The 7268-nt window shown below is 48.5% G+C and overlaps 1 long non-coding RNA gene across 3 annotated transcripts; it reads left to right on the top strand.

Annotated features, from left to right (window-relative positions):
• Positions 1-3400: 3400 nt before the first annotated feature.
• Positions 3401-6156, top strand: LOC120968284 (uncharacterized). 3 transcript variants are annotated; one of them, XR_012189015.1, is made up of 6 exons: positions 3401-3663; positions 3846-4335; positions 4412-4925; positions 5063-5172; positions 5247-5519; positions 5596-6156. It is a non-coding gene; the product is annotated as an uncharacterized lncRNA (long non-coding RNA). The 3 variants fall into 3 exon arrangements; XR_012189014.1 differs by having other exon boundaries at positions 3401-3969; positions 4093-4335; XR_005762649.2 differs by having other exon boundaries at positions 3401-4335.
• Positions 6157-7268: the final 1112 nt, after the last annotated feature.

Raw genomic sequence — 7268 nt, 5'->3', positions numbered from 1 at the left:
ATGTGCTTGACATTTGACCCTTTTTCTACTAGTGATGATAACTGTTCGGACCAAAATAGAGGCCAATCGACCTCCTACGCTACAGTTTCCTACATGATGGGTTCGCTGGCACGCACGCTAAGGTGGCTTGGGCCATGTAGTTGTGCGTTGATGGGCTTTTATGGAACACCAGCCATGCGTCAGTTTTTATCTATGTGTTCGTTTTCTAGAAAATAAATCTATGCGTTCCTCCGTTGTTTCTTCTGTTCGTCATTTGGTTTCAGACAAGCTGATCCCAACACGTCCATACGAGTTCGTATGCAACATCTCATGTCTGAGTTCTTCCACGGCTCTTAAATACCTCTTCCAAATCAAAACAATATCCTGGTAATCAGCCTTAGCGGAAGGCAGTCTGGACACAATGGCCCTAAAGTGGGTCGTTCGGTATGCGGCCACGCTGACGCCATCATATCGCCATCTTCCGTCCACGTGATGGACCTCAGCACCTTTTGCATGATGGTCGCCCGCACCTTCGCCATCGCCGAACGGAGCCTCGGTTGCGTCGCAACGCGATCGACGGTGATGTACAAGCCATCGGCTTCCTCCACAGCGTCATGGTTGTTGCCCAGCCTTCCATCTGCGTTTTTCTCGCGTCACCCAGCCGTGCCTCATGCTGGTCTCACATGTATGTCAATACGTCGTCATGGGCACGCGCAGGTGGACTATGATAGGAAATAGAATAAGAAGCGGCTAAGAGCTGGAGTATGAGACTCTGCCAGGGAAACGAGCCACTGGAGGTATGAGGGGCACGTCATTGGTACGTGATTGTCTGAAATTTAAACACATGGACATACTTTTAGTCATTAGATTTTGATTAGCCATGGTATTGGATCTATGTGTTGTGTTGGTTTGCAGGCTACGCCCATACCTAGCTTGCCAGGAGGGAACGTCATCTGCCAAGTATATGAAATTTTTAGAGTTGGTAACGATTGTAACATTTGATGGAATGACCAAACTCCCAACCCTGCCATGTCCCGTCCGGCTTCTACTTACTTCCCTCGAACTCCCCCCTCAGTGTGACTTGCATCCCCGATGATGTTCCGAGGCCCAGTTCCTCGATCCGACCAATCCTGTGCAAAAACGGGTAGGAATATGCGGGAAGGTGTATGGACCAGATGCACAGTGTGAATATTGGATGGCGGCCATCATGTCCATTTCCATTATATTAGTGTTTTAAAGTTTTAATTTTGAAGTATTCCCTTGCATGGGCAGAATGAAGGGTGTGACATGCGGTGGCGAGCTCATTGACGTGGGATTGACCATGTCCGGGTGTGTTGTGCTCAGGCGAACACGGCTATCATCGTCGGTGAGAGTGGCAAAGAGGATAGGCACTAAAGGTGGGGTGACGTATTAAAATATATGACATGGACCTGTTGAAAGTTTTGAGTTATGCTTATTGGTCAAGGGGCAAGATAAATTATTTCTCCGTTGCAACGCACGGGCATATTTGCTAGTAATATGTAAAAGAAGTAGGCTGTAGACGAACAGTTGGAAAAACCCTTAGCTGCTGCTTGCTTATGGCTTTTACAATATTTTTTTCAATCCCTTTAACCTGCTGTACAGACCCGCTACTAGCTGATCAATCACAATTCACAAAAGAGATTGGGGCTCGCACAACATCTCAGTTCAGATGAGCGATGATTACACACAGTGTACTCTTAAATAAGCAATGTTAATGTGTGTCAGCGACTTATTCTCTTGCTTTCAGGAGGCGGATGGATGGCCATGGCCGGCACAAGGGTATGTACCACTAGCTAGATCCTCATATGCATGCACATACTAGGCTGCACCGGCCCTATCCTTTTCCTTGGCGTTTTGGTTTCCTGCTATGTGTGTTTATTATTAATTCACAGCAAAAAGGAACTTTAGAATTAGTATATCTAAAATGTACTACCTACTAGATAGAGGTATTTCAGTATTTACATACCCACAAAAAACATAGATGAATAGTTAGATACACATTGCACCCGCAAAAAAAAAGTTAGATACACATTTGGATCAGCTATGAAAAACTCCATGGAATTGCACAACTTGTTAGTTCTTCTCCATCGCAACAAATCCAGAGGGAATTTCCAAGCGCATATATATTTTGCCCCCACCGTCTGATGACCATCTCGTGAAGAACTAGAAGCTTCCTTTGAGCGCAAGTATACGTGCACTGAATTTCTTGGCAACAGCAAACTAATCGCTACGGAAGTTAAACTACCGTGGCATTCATTTTGATGCGACAGTCACGTCAAAAGAATCCAGTGATGCTCGAGATCTTCAGGCTCATGTGAAGTGGCATAATAATCCAAGTTAAAAATCATACATACGGACGAAATTAACCGTTCATCCAGGCAATAAACAGCCGTTTATTGGAGCTGTAGCTCGTAGCAGGCACAATTACTATAAGGGCGCTTGGATACGTTTTAGTCTCATGACTAAAAATAATAGGACTAAAACTTGCTTGCCTCACCCATGCTTGGATCCAAATACTGAAGAGACTAAAATCAAGTTAATGAGCATTTATTATTCTCCAAACCCCCCAATCCAGAACTCGCATGTGTTAAAGGAGAGGAGTTAAGTGAGGAGAGAGAGGACTAATCCATATTTTAGTAGGGGTACCCCTGACTACAAAAATTTAGTCTCACGACTAATTTTAGCCCCTCTTTAGTCAGGGGTGCTTGGAACTTTAGCCTCTTAAAGAGACTATTTTTAGTCAGACTAAAATAAGTCCCTTGAATCCAAGCACCCTATATAGCATCTAGCATGTCCTTCACAAATGGGCGTGTCACTGCAAGAAAATATATCATTTGCCACCAGATATTTTGTCACCAAGCGGTTTGGTGGCTGAAGATGTACTAATTGCAACCAGCTAATTAGTTCCATGGTGACCATAGGCCTATGTGTTGCACACTCATGACTTTGTATCCAGTGGAGAAATAGCAACCAAGGAGTAATATGCAAAAAGGCAAGTCAGCTTCCTAGCGTCTCCCCCAAATCCCCCAAACACTACCAGAAACTGAAATATTTCTGTGGTCAACATTTTTTCCTGTCAGGCCCGCACTAGCTCACAGGAAAATAAGGTTTTTTTTAGACAAACGGCAAAATGAGGTATATTCCTGTGTGCCAACCGAAGACTCACATAATTAGTAATATTGGTGTCGGCCCGTGCTCAGCCCACAGAACTAACCTGTTTCCCTGTCGTGGCTAACTCGCAGGAAAAAGAGGCCCATGTTTGGCGCTATGGAATTTCAGCTACGCGAGCCAAAATGAAAGCCCGTCCCGCCGCTTAGCCGAATTCTGGCCCGCCGCTCACCGAATGATATAAAGCCCTGGCGAAAATAAATCCCAAATCAGTACCCACCCTTATCTTCCCAGTCTCAGTTCCGTCCCAAATCCCTCGCCGCCGCCGCGCCGGGCTGCGCGTTGAATCCCTCGCCGCCGGCTCCGCCTCCTCCAATCTCTCGGCTGCCCCCTCCGCCATATTTGTAGGGTCATCGACCACGGAACGACCCTCTCTGGAATATCGCCGTCAACCTCCCTGCTGCCTCCGCGGGAGGGTCTCCGTCAACGTCGCCGCCACTGCCGTCACTCGGCCGCCTTAGCATCCGTCTCTAAGTACCACCCCGTTCCATCCAGGTAGCGTCCCTTCCAGATCTAGGCGCCACCTCTACTATGATGTTTCTTCACTTATAATAATCGATGTATATTCCCTTCTTTAGGATCTGTATCCTTCTGATAAATTTCATCTGTAAGAACCTCCGATTGGATTCACCAAAAAATAATAAGCATTTTCTTCTCCCTAATTTGTTGGGTACTAGCGGAAGCAAATGGCTCTATACGGACATTCATTTTGAATAGGCCAAAGTAGTTGAACGCTTCTCCTCTGCAACCATATGCTGCAAGATATTGTACTGGTACTAGAGCCAACTGCTTTCAGAAAAGGTTGTATGAGATCTTTTGCTTTCATTTCCAGGTTACAGGACTAATAAATGTTTTGGGGCATGATTTTCCTTATGATGATCTGTTGAATTTTTATTATTCTCCAAGATTGATTACTGTTTTTAGGTTGTATATAACAACACATGAGGCGTCCGAAAGCGAGACTTCTTCTTCGTCTGCTGACGACAGCGATGAAGAGGAAGAAGAAAACGACTCCCCACCTGAAGCGGGGAGGAAGAAGAGAGCGGCCCCCACGAGCCCGGAGGCGGAAGCGCCTAAGAGGGTAAAAGGCTCCCTCGCGGATAACTCCGCATGGGACGTCGACAGCAGTCCAGAACGACCTCGCCGGACCAAGCCTCGGGCCGTTTCGTAAGTACTAGAATTCGCAAAAGTCTAGCCTTCCTGGTTTGTAATATTCATATATTGTAAACTTTTGTCACTGTAGTCCGACACGCGACGGCTCTCCGTGATCCTCGACAAAGGATTCGCTGGACACGGAGGAGATGGCTAGCATGTATCCACCACCTGCTCATTCCGTCTCACCCAGGGGTGATGACGAGGTGGTGTCCAAAAAGACCTTCCCAGGTCGGGGGGAGGTTTCGGAGATCATCGGGGTGACGCCCCAGGATGACTCCTCGGACGCTGGACACATGGGGGAAAAAGCACCCATGGGGACTGGTGACGGGGCCCAAGTTCCCTTCGGACCCCAGCCGGATACCATTCCGGAAATCAACACGGCTCCGGGGTCCGGCGAACGGCATTCCCCACAAGGAGGGAGTGTGCCTGCTCCACCGGTGACCTCTGTCCAACCAGAGGCACCGGATAATCTGCTGGAGGCGCTACGAGGCGCCTCTATCGTGGATGAACATCGTGTCCTTATGGACACGGTAATAGAGAAGGTTCAGTTTGTTAAAAACGGACTGACCGAAGCCTGCACTAGCCTTCTAACAGGCTTTGAGGTAAGTCATGTCATTGTAAGAAATATCACAGTATAGACAGTAGCCCCTGATGCTTTGGTTGGTGTTCGGGAGGAAAAGCTGAACACAGGATCAAAAATCGCAGGAGTCTAACGTGAGTTGTCTATGTGAATAAGCAGGTATCGCTGCAGGCTGCCACTGCCCAAGTTGATCTCCGGACTGAACCAGAAACTCGAACGGACCGAGGAGGAGCTCGGGCACGTGAAGAAGCAGTTGGAGGAGAGCCAAGGTATGCAGTAACCTGTGGGTACATTTCGAAAATGAATAGTCCGACGGGACTTAAAGTGTCATAAACTTTGTTAGGGGCCACGACCGAGGTGGTCGCCCTTAAGAAGGCGCTAGCCGAGGCCGAGGACAAAGCGGCCAAGGAACGCGCGTCGCGCGAGAAGCACGAGGCCTGGGTTGGCGAGGCGCAACAGCAGCTCCAGGACGCGATAGAGAAGTTTGAGTCCTTGGAGCGCGATTTTAAGGTGCAGGAGTCCGAATTGGCGAAGGCTCGTCAGAGCGCGCAGGATGCACGAGCCGAGGCCCAGAGCTCCCTCCAGTAGATTCAAGTGGCCCAGAAAATTGCGGCGGGTGAGTCTTGCACCATGCCGAGAAAATATGTGGAAAAAATGTCCCTTGTACTTGTCCTGAATTTTTGGTTTTCCAGGGGCATTTGCAGGTCTGCCGCACAGTGTGTCGGACGCGGCCGAGAATTATAGAGCCGGAGAAGGGATGTCAATGGAGAAGCTGTTCTGGTCCCAATATCTGGGATCCTAACATCCGGTGATCTTCAGCGACCAGCTAAAGCAGCTGGTCGAACTGCACAGGTTGGCCGAACTGGCCATGAAGACCTGATAGTCCGGCTGTGGCCTGCCGATTGTACACCTGTCAGCTATTTCGGACTTGTGCAGCGGCTGGTGAGTGCCTGTCCGCGGCTCGAAGCCGTGAAGCGGTCGGTCTGTATTGAAGGTGCGCGTATGGCTTTTGCTCGCGTCAAGACGCATTGGGCAAAGCTGGATGCCAAGAAGCTGATGACCGAGGGACCGCCAGAGGGCAAGGAGCATCGTCGACCCGAGCATTATTTCGATGGTGTCCTGGAGGGTTCCCGCCTTGCGGCGGAGGAATGTTTGAAGGATATTATTTTCCCACAAGAACATGTGTATTATCTTGCCATGTAATATGGAACAAGGATGTTATGTAGTATAATGTTTATGATCTTAAATTTTTACCTCCTGTGCGGCCATTTATTAAATCTGAGGGATGACCAGTCATCGGCTTCTGCTCCCACGTAGATAGTACGGGGGTGTTCGGGATAAATCTAAACACTCTTTACTCACATTCTGGTCCTTAAAGGAGGTGTTTAGCGCAACGAACAAGGTAATCAGACTATGCGGCCTTTACCGCCCTCACTTAGCCATCGGAGTTTGACAATGAATAAAGTTGGCGAAGCCCCTGGTATTCGGAAGGCCGAATTAGGGGCGTTATACATGCCTAATCGGAAGAACCGAGTCTTCGCAAGAAGCGGAAAAAATCTCCAACGATTTGGGACCTCACGAACAGCTGACCAGCTCACGCCCTTTCTCTTCCTCAGCCCTTCCATCCTTGAGCTCCAGCGCCCAAGCTTTAGCTTTTCCTTCGCTCGACAAAGTACTTCGAGGATGTCAGGATCCTGAGCTGGAGGTAAGTGGATGGCCTCTTCCGTGAAGAAGGATATCAAGGAGCTCTGGGAGGCCGGATATCTGGCGAAAGAGATCGCCCATCGACTCCCGGCCAAGGGACAGATTGTCCCCACTCCCGAGCCCCATGAGAGGGTTGTGTTTCTTACCCACTTCGTCTGCGGGCTTGGGTTCCCTCTTCACCCATTCGTCCGCGGGTTGATGTTTTACTACGGGCTGGATTTTCACGACCTAGCCCCCAACTCCATCCTCAATATTTCGGCGTTTATCGTCGTTTGTGCGGCTTTTCTACGCATCCCGCCTCACTTCGGCTTGTGGTTGAAGACCTTCAATGTAAGGCCGAAAGTAGTGGGCGGTCAACAAGCAAAGTGTGGAGGTGCCATGGTAGGCAAGTGTAGGAGATATGCCCTAGAGGCAATAATAAATGATATTATTTATCTCCAAGTTCATAATTATGTTTTATGTTCCATGCTATAACTGCTATGGTTCTCGAGTCTGCAATAACACGAGGCTCGGAGGAAGACTCATATGCACGTGTGGAATAATAAACGGTAAGAAGTATTCTTAGTCTGGCCTCTAAGACTAGCTCAAGTGTTGCATGATGGTTCTGTTTTCCTGATCATGGACATGTCAATGCCAGCAACTTTGAGGGCACAATGTTAAA

Source organism: Aegilops tauschii, chromosome 7 (assembly GCF_002575655.3).
Source record: "Aegilops tauschii subsp. strangulata cultivar AL8/78 chromosome 7, Aet v6.0, whole genome shotgun sequence".
Classification (NCBI taxonomy): Eukaryota; Viridiplantae; Streptophyta; class Magnoliopsida; order Poales; family Poaceae; genus Aegilops; species Aegilops tauschii.
This window is presented reverse-complemented; position numbering and strand designations above follow the sequence as displayed.